This window comes from Quercus suber, unplaced genomic scaffold, assembly GCF_002906115.3.
Source record: "Quercus suber isolate HL8 unplaced genomic scaffold, Cork oak 2.0 scaffold_111, whole genome shotgun sequence".
NCBI lineage: Eukaryota > Viridiplantae > Streptophyta > Magnoliopsida > Fagales > Fagaceae > Quercus > Quercus suber.
The window spans coordinates 344,202-350,763 of NW_027069576.1; the positions used below are offsets into that span (position 1 = coordinate 344,202).

At 34.4% G+C, this 6,562-nt stretch overlaps 1 non-coding gene across 2 annotated transcripts; it reads left to right on the plus strand.

Moving 5' to 3' along the window:
* Positions 1-248: 248 nt before the first annotated feature.
* On the plus strand, positions 249-4,167 carry LOC111988965 (uncharacterized). 2 transcript variants are annotated; one of them, XR_010629720.1, is made up of 3 exons: positions 249-1,593; positions 1,676-3,671; positions 3,815-4,167. It is a non-coding gene; the product is annotated as an uncharacterized LOC111988965 (transcript). The 2 variants fall into 2 exon arrangements; XR_010629721.1 differs by having other exon boundaries at positions 3,824-4,167.
* The last annotated feature ends 2,395 nt before the right edge of the window (positions 4,168-6,562 follow it).

Genomic DNA, 6,562 nt, shown 5'->3' on the forward strand with positions numbered 1-6,562 from the left:
TTAATTATCAAATGAATAGAAAATGACTTTCTTGTAAAAATATAGTTAGAATTTTTTGTTAAGTTTATTGGGAATGCTCTAAACCATGATGGCAGACAAGTCGTCTCGTGGGTTTAAGACTCACTCTTGGTGAATATCTAATTTATTAATTTAAAAAATAAACAGATCATACAAGAAAATTGTTTCTTTCTTAATCACTAGTTATCAATGTCCAAAAGAGAAGACTTAAAAGTTACACTGTCACATAGCGAAGTCCATGCCCTATAATTTATTGCCCTATTTTCTCAATTTTGGTGCTTGTGATTCTTGTGTCAGAGGAATTAGAAGTCTCACTCAAATGCAAATACAGAGTCTACTCTTCGAAATCACACGATCCATTTTCACATAGAAGCATTTGTAATGATAATGTCGCGAGCTACAACACGTTGGATCTGTAAACAAGAAATGAGGTAGTTATTATCAATCCATGACATGCTTCCTATAAAAGACTAACCTACCATCTCTCCAAGTATGTACTTAAGAACTCATTAGGAATGATGAGTCGGTTCATATGGCTCTCCCAACTCTTTTACCTCTTGTTGCTCTTGCATTTTCAACTTACTTCATCATCATCATCATCTTTCTCCTCTTCTTCAGCACTACTGTGCTCCCAAGTCCAGAGCTCTGCATTGCTCCAATTTAAGCATTTGTTTTCTTTTTCAGAGTCTGCTTCATTCTTGTGTGATAATTCTTATACAAAGATGGAGTCTTGGAAGGTGGGCATTGATTGCTGCTCATGGGATGGGGTTACGTGTGATAGGGTGAGGGGGGCCGTGATTGGCCTTGACCTCAGTTGAAGCTGGCGTTATGGCACCATCCCTTCAAACATTAGCCTCTTTCTTCTCCCTCACCTGCAACATCTCAACCTTGCTTTCAACGACTTCTCTTTTCCGCCAATTTCATCTAGATTTGGTCAATTTGCTAGGTTGAGATATCTTAACCTTTCAGGCTCTTGGTTTTCTAGCCAAGTCCCTCTTAAATTATCCCAACTTTCCCAATTGACCTCACTAGATCTCTCTCACAATGGATTCGTTTACCTTGAAGAATCTTTTATGAAGAGGCTTGTCAAAAATTTGACCAAGTTAAGAGAACTTCAACTTGATAAAGTTGACATGTCCCTTGTTTCGGTTAGTTCTTTCATGAATTTGTCTTCTTTTTTGACATCCCTTATTCTCGAAGCTTGTCAATTAAATGGGAGGATGTCAAATAACATTTTCCACCTTCCAAACTTACGCGAGCTCAATCTAAAGGAAAATAGAGAACTCATGGTGGTTTTCCCAATGGCAAATTGGACCAATCCCCTAAGAATCTTGGATGTCTCTTTGATGACTTTTTCAGGAGAATTACCGAAATCAATTGGCAATCTAAAATTCTGAAGGAATTTGGGATTGAATGAATGCAGTTTTACCAGGTCAGTTCCTACATCGCTCGGTAACCTTACACAACTCACTCATTTAGATTTATCAAATAACGATTTCAGTGGTGAGATACCATCATTACTTTCAAAACTCAAGGAGCTCTCTTACTTGGCTCTACAATTCAACCAGCTCACTGGTAAAATCTCATCATCATTTTGAGTTGGTAATGCATATTCCTTGGAAATCTTTTTTAATCTCATAAAATTGCAATTTTGCAGGATTGATACCCGCATCACTTGAGAACCTCACGAAAGTTACTGAAATTTTCCTCAAATCTAGCAACTTCATTGGTCATATTCCACGGTCACTTTCATTCCTAAAAGATCTCAAATACATTGACCTAAGTAACAACAACTTTGAAGGTAAAATTCCCAATTTTTTAACCATCTTCACAAAACTCATTGAAGTTGACTTGTCTAACAACCAACTGACTAGTCAAATTAGTGAATTCCATCGTAGCAATTCACTACAGATTCTTAGAGTGGGAAATAACAAGCTATATGGCTCAATTCCAAAATCAATCTCCAATCTTGCTAATCTTATAGATCTTGATATTTCATCAAATAATTTGAGTGGCATTGTGGATTTTGATAAGCGCACGAAGCTCAAATATCTACAAGATCTTAATCTGTCATATAATAGTTAATCTTTGAGCATCAAAAGTAAGCTTAATTATTCCTTCCCCGCTCTTTAGTACGTGAAATTAGTTTCTTGCAACATAATTGAATTCCCAAATTTCTTAACATTGTCAAAAAAATTAGATTACTTAGACCTATCTAATAATTAATAGGATCTATGGCCGAATTCCAGAATGGATGTTTGAAATTGGAGAGAATTTGAGTTACCTAAATCTATCTCATAACTTTTTATCAAGTATAGATAGAATTCCATGGAAGAATCCAATATATCTTGACCTTCGTGCCAATCTGCTGCAAGAAAAGTTTCCTATTCCACCTTTCTCTACAGAGATCCTTTTTTATCTCAAACAATAGTTTGACTGGCAATATCCCATCTATGATTTGCAATATAAGTTCCCTTAGATTATTTGATATCTCTCATAATAGTTTGAGTGGTATGCTTCCACAATGTTTGGGAAACATTAGTGAATCTATCTCAGTGATGGATTTGCGAATGAACAACTTCCACGGTGCCATCCCTGATACATTTGCTAAAGGATAATCAGTTGATAACACTTGTCTTTAATGGTAATCAGTTGGAAGGGCTACTGCCAAAGTCTTTGGTCAACTGTAAAAAAATGGAAGTTCTAGATCTGGGAGATAACAAAATAAATTATCGTTTCCCCTATTGGTTGGAAGCTCTTCAAGAGCTAAAGGTTCTTGTCTTGAAATCCAATAGATTTTATGGTCCGATAGGAAATCATAAGACTAGTGGAAATATTTTCTCTAAACAATGAATTCTTGACCTCTCTCACAATGAGTTTACTGGTTTTTTACCAAAAAATTACTTTCAAAATTTGAATGCTATGATGACTAAAGATGAAGGTAAAAAACAACAATACATGGGTGAAATTGATTATTATCAAGATTCAGTGGTGGTAACAGTGAAAGGTTTGGACACTGAACTAGAGAGAATCCTAACCATCTTCACAACGATTAATTTATCAAGTAACAAACTCGAATGAGAGATTCCAAAAGTACTTGCAAGGCTCATAATTCTCTGATTGCTCAACCTTTCCTATAATAGCCTAATTGGCCATATCCCATTATCGTTGGCAAATTTGTCAGCACTTGAATCCTTAGACCTTTCTTCAAATAGGCTCATTGGAGAAATACCTATTCAATTGACAAGTCTAACATTTTTTGCCAAGTTAAATCTTTCATGAAACCAACTCACAGGACCTATTCCTCAAGGCAAACAATTTGGGACATTTGGAAACGACTCATACTATGGGAACTTGGGATTATGTGGATTTCCATTGTCAATTGAATGTAGCAATGATGAACTAACACCGCCAACACTACCATCAATATTCCAAGAAGACAATGTTTCATTGTTTGCTAGCGGATTTGGTTGGAAGGCTGTGTTAATCAGCTATGGATGTGGCTTGTTGTTTGGATTAGCTATGGGACAAAGTAGGAAAACCTAAATGGCTAGTAAGGTTTGTTGAAGGAGAACAAAAAGACAAGAAGAGAAGGCCTAATTATCAAAGACCTAGACAAAGAAGAAATTAATGCATTTAAGGGGTGATGTCAGGTGAGTTTGTCAAGCTTCTCTATAGATTATTAACTTTTGCTATGATTTTATATAAAATTGTCTTCGAACTAGTTACAATATAAGTAGCTTGTTGTAGATATTCTATAATTTTCTTTTTTCTTTGTTTTGGTGTTGCATGCAAGGTATTGTAGAAAGTGGTGCCGACCATGTTCTCAGAGTCAGATGAAGATTAGCCTTAATCTTGCAGCGGCAGTGCATGAGAATGGCGTAAGATTGGGGAGTGAATCATGCTTGTCTACGTGAATTATGGTGTTGTTTTCCTATTTCAAAAATAATCACACTCAAAGTTTATGTTGGTGCATTTGAGGGTATTTTGTGTATTCCCTTGTTTGTTTTGACATTGTATGGCATGTTTGGCTGAAGTCTAGTGTTGGTCTTGTGCTCAATTGGACTTCCATTTTATGTATTTTATATTTGAGAGTATTCTGTATAAGTGTAATTTTTTTTATATAAATTATGTGGCATGTTGGACTTAGTTCAAAGGATGGCCTTGGTTTCAGTTGTACTTTTAATATTTACTTGTGCCCAATATAAAATGCTGGATGGAATATTTTTAATGGCAAATAATACAGAAGAATTCTGAATTTGAGAAGGAAAACTACATTCAATAGATTTTATTTTCTACCAGTAATAGTAAGAAGGGGATAGAGATTGGTGAGGCCAATAATTCACCCACATGTTTTCTTGTGTTCCGAAAATTTGATATTTCTTTAATACTTGCACCATATAAATTTTCGTCATTTATATGATGTTTGGTATCAGTAACAAAGCCAGAAAATTTTGTAGGGGAGCAAGTTATATATATATATATACACACACACACAAACAAAATATGTTTTTAATTTTGATTTTATATATGATATTTTCCTACATATAACAAAAATATTTACATCAATCCTCCTATATATTTACATCAACTGAGTCTCTACATGTCTAAAAATATACAAGTTAATTTAATAAAAATATAAACAAAAACTAAAGGATTTTTAACTCCTAAGCGTGAAATCCACATTTGTCAATATTTTCTGAAATAAAAATAAAAATAAAATATAGTGTCAATATCTCTAATTTTCTAAATGATTTTTTTTAAAATTGAAAAAAAAAGAAAAAAAAAAAAGAAGAAAGGGTATCACTTATTGGTCTATATTCATATTTTGCTTGTGAACAATACATGTGTATGATGTGACTAACACTGTTACGATGATGTGAAAAACGGCAGCTCCTCAAACTGTTGTGCAGTGTTTACTTCCTATATATCAATTGGTTTCATCTTTGGCATATAAAATGCTCTCATCTTTATAGGAATCTAATTAATTTCTATTTCTCAGGGAATAATTGATAATGGTTTGGGCCCCGTTTGTTGGTGAGTTGATACAGGAATCTGATTTATTTCTTTTTCTTCTTTTTATTTATTTTTTTATTTTTTTATTTTGTATTTTTCAAGGAGCCGAAATTGTGATCTTCTGAGCTTTGTAGAGTAATTACATGTGGTTTTAATAATGGTATTTTCGTTTCTTGAATGTTGTCAACGTTTTAGCTTCAACTTTTACCTTATAGGCAATAGGTGAACAATTTAAGAGACCTTTCCAATTAAGCTCAGTAAGGAATAATTTATCGATTAACCACAACATATAACAAAAGTTGATGAAAAAACATTAATTAAATAAACTTAAAAGTTAGATGACTGAAATGAACGAAAACAAAATTAGAGGACTAAAATGAATTTTGGTGAAACATAGAAGGTGAGTTTTATATTTTAGTCTTCTTATTTTATGTTAAATTGAGGGTAGAAAAATTTACGCTAAGTTATCTTATATTGGTTAGCTTAACGTGGGTGCTGGTCCAATTTGGTAAATTTAACAAGAAACTTGATTATCATTAAATTGTGATTAGCCATTGAAATTATCTACATGACTACATGATTGTCTATGTATGAGAAAACCAAAAGAGAAATTGAAGAAGAGTACAGAATTGTCTATGTATAACAGCAAAATGAAGAAAAATAAAATAAAAAATTACTCTCTAATATATAACTTATGGTATATGGTACACTGATTATCTATTATTCATTTAAGGGGGCCTTGGTTTTAGCTAAATCCCCAAGTCAACTGGTAAGGTTTTGAAGATTCCCTTTGTATGTCATCTGATCCAAAATGTGTAATGCTCTTCTACTTCCAAGTTATAGGGCTAGCTTCTGAATTGAGAAAATGAGTTTAGCTGTTTTGGGCTTTTCATGGTTGTTATCTTCATCCAGATTTCACCAACATCTCGGTTTGTCTTTGGGCTTGAATGGGCTTATATTTAATCATTTGATTATAAGCTTATATTATCTTTGTTGTTACAGAGATAATGTTTTCTAGGAGCAACTCTGTCTCTGTTTGTGTGGTCATGTTGGGAGCGGTTGTGGACCATGTGCTGGCATCGAAAGCAATGGTGGGGGGCAGAAAATGATTTTCGCTTTAAGAGGTGGAAAACATTTTCTATGGATTAAGATTTTCCATCGTAATGCAATATATATATATATATATATATGTGTGTGTGTGTGTGTGTGGGTACCATAGGAGTGCTTCACACGTCCTAGGCCTGCTAGGCGTACTTGGCATTCACCTAGGCATGCTTGGCAACCATCTAGGCCGTCCTCGGATGGCCTTGCAACGTTCTCGGCATGCTTGGCATTCACCTCAGATGGTGTCCTGGGAGTCCCACATTGAAGAAAAACCCCCTCACTTGCTGCCTTATAAGCTTTGAAGCGAAGGAAGTAGTGTACCATTAGTTTAGTTATTCGAATAACTAAACTGATGGTACACTACTTTCTTCGCTTCAAAGCTTATAAGGCAGCAAGTGAGGGGGTTTTTCTTCGATGTGGGACT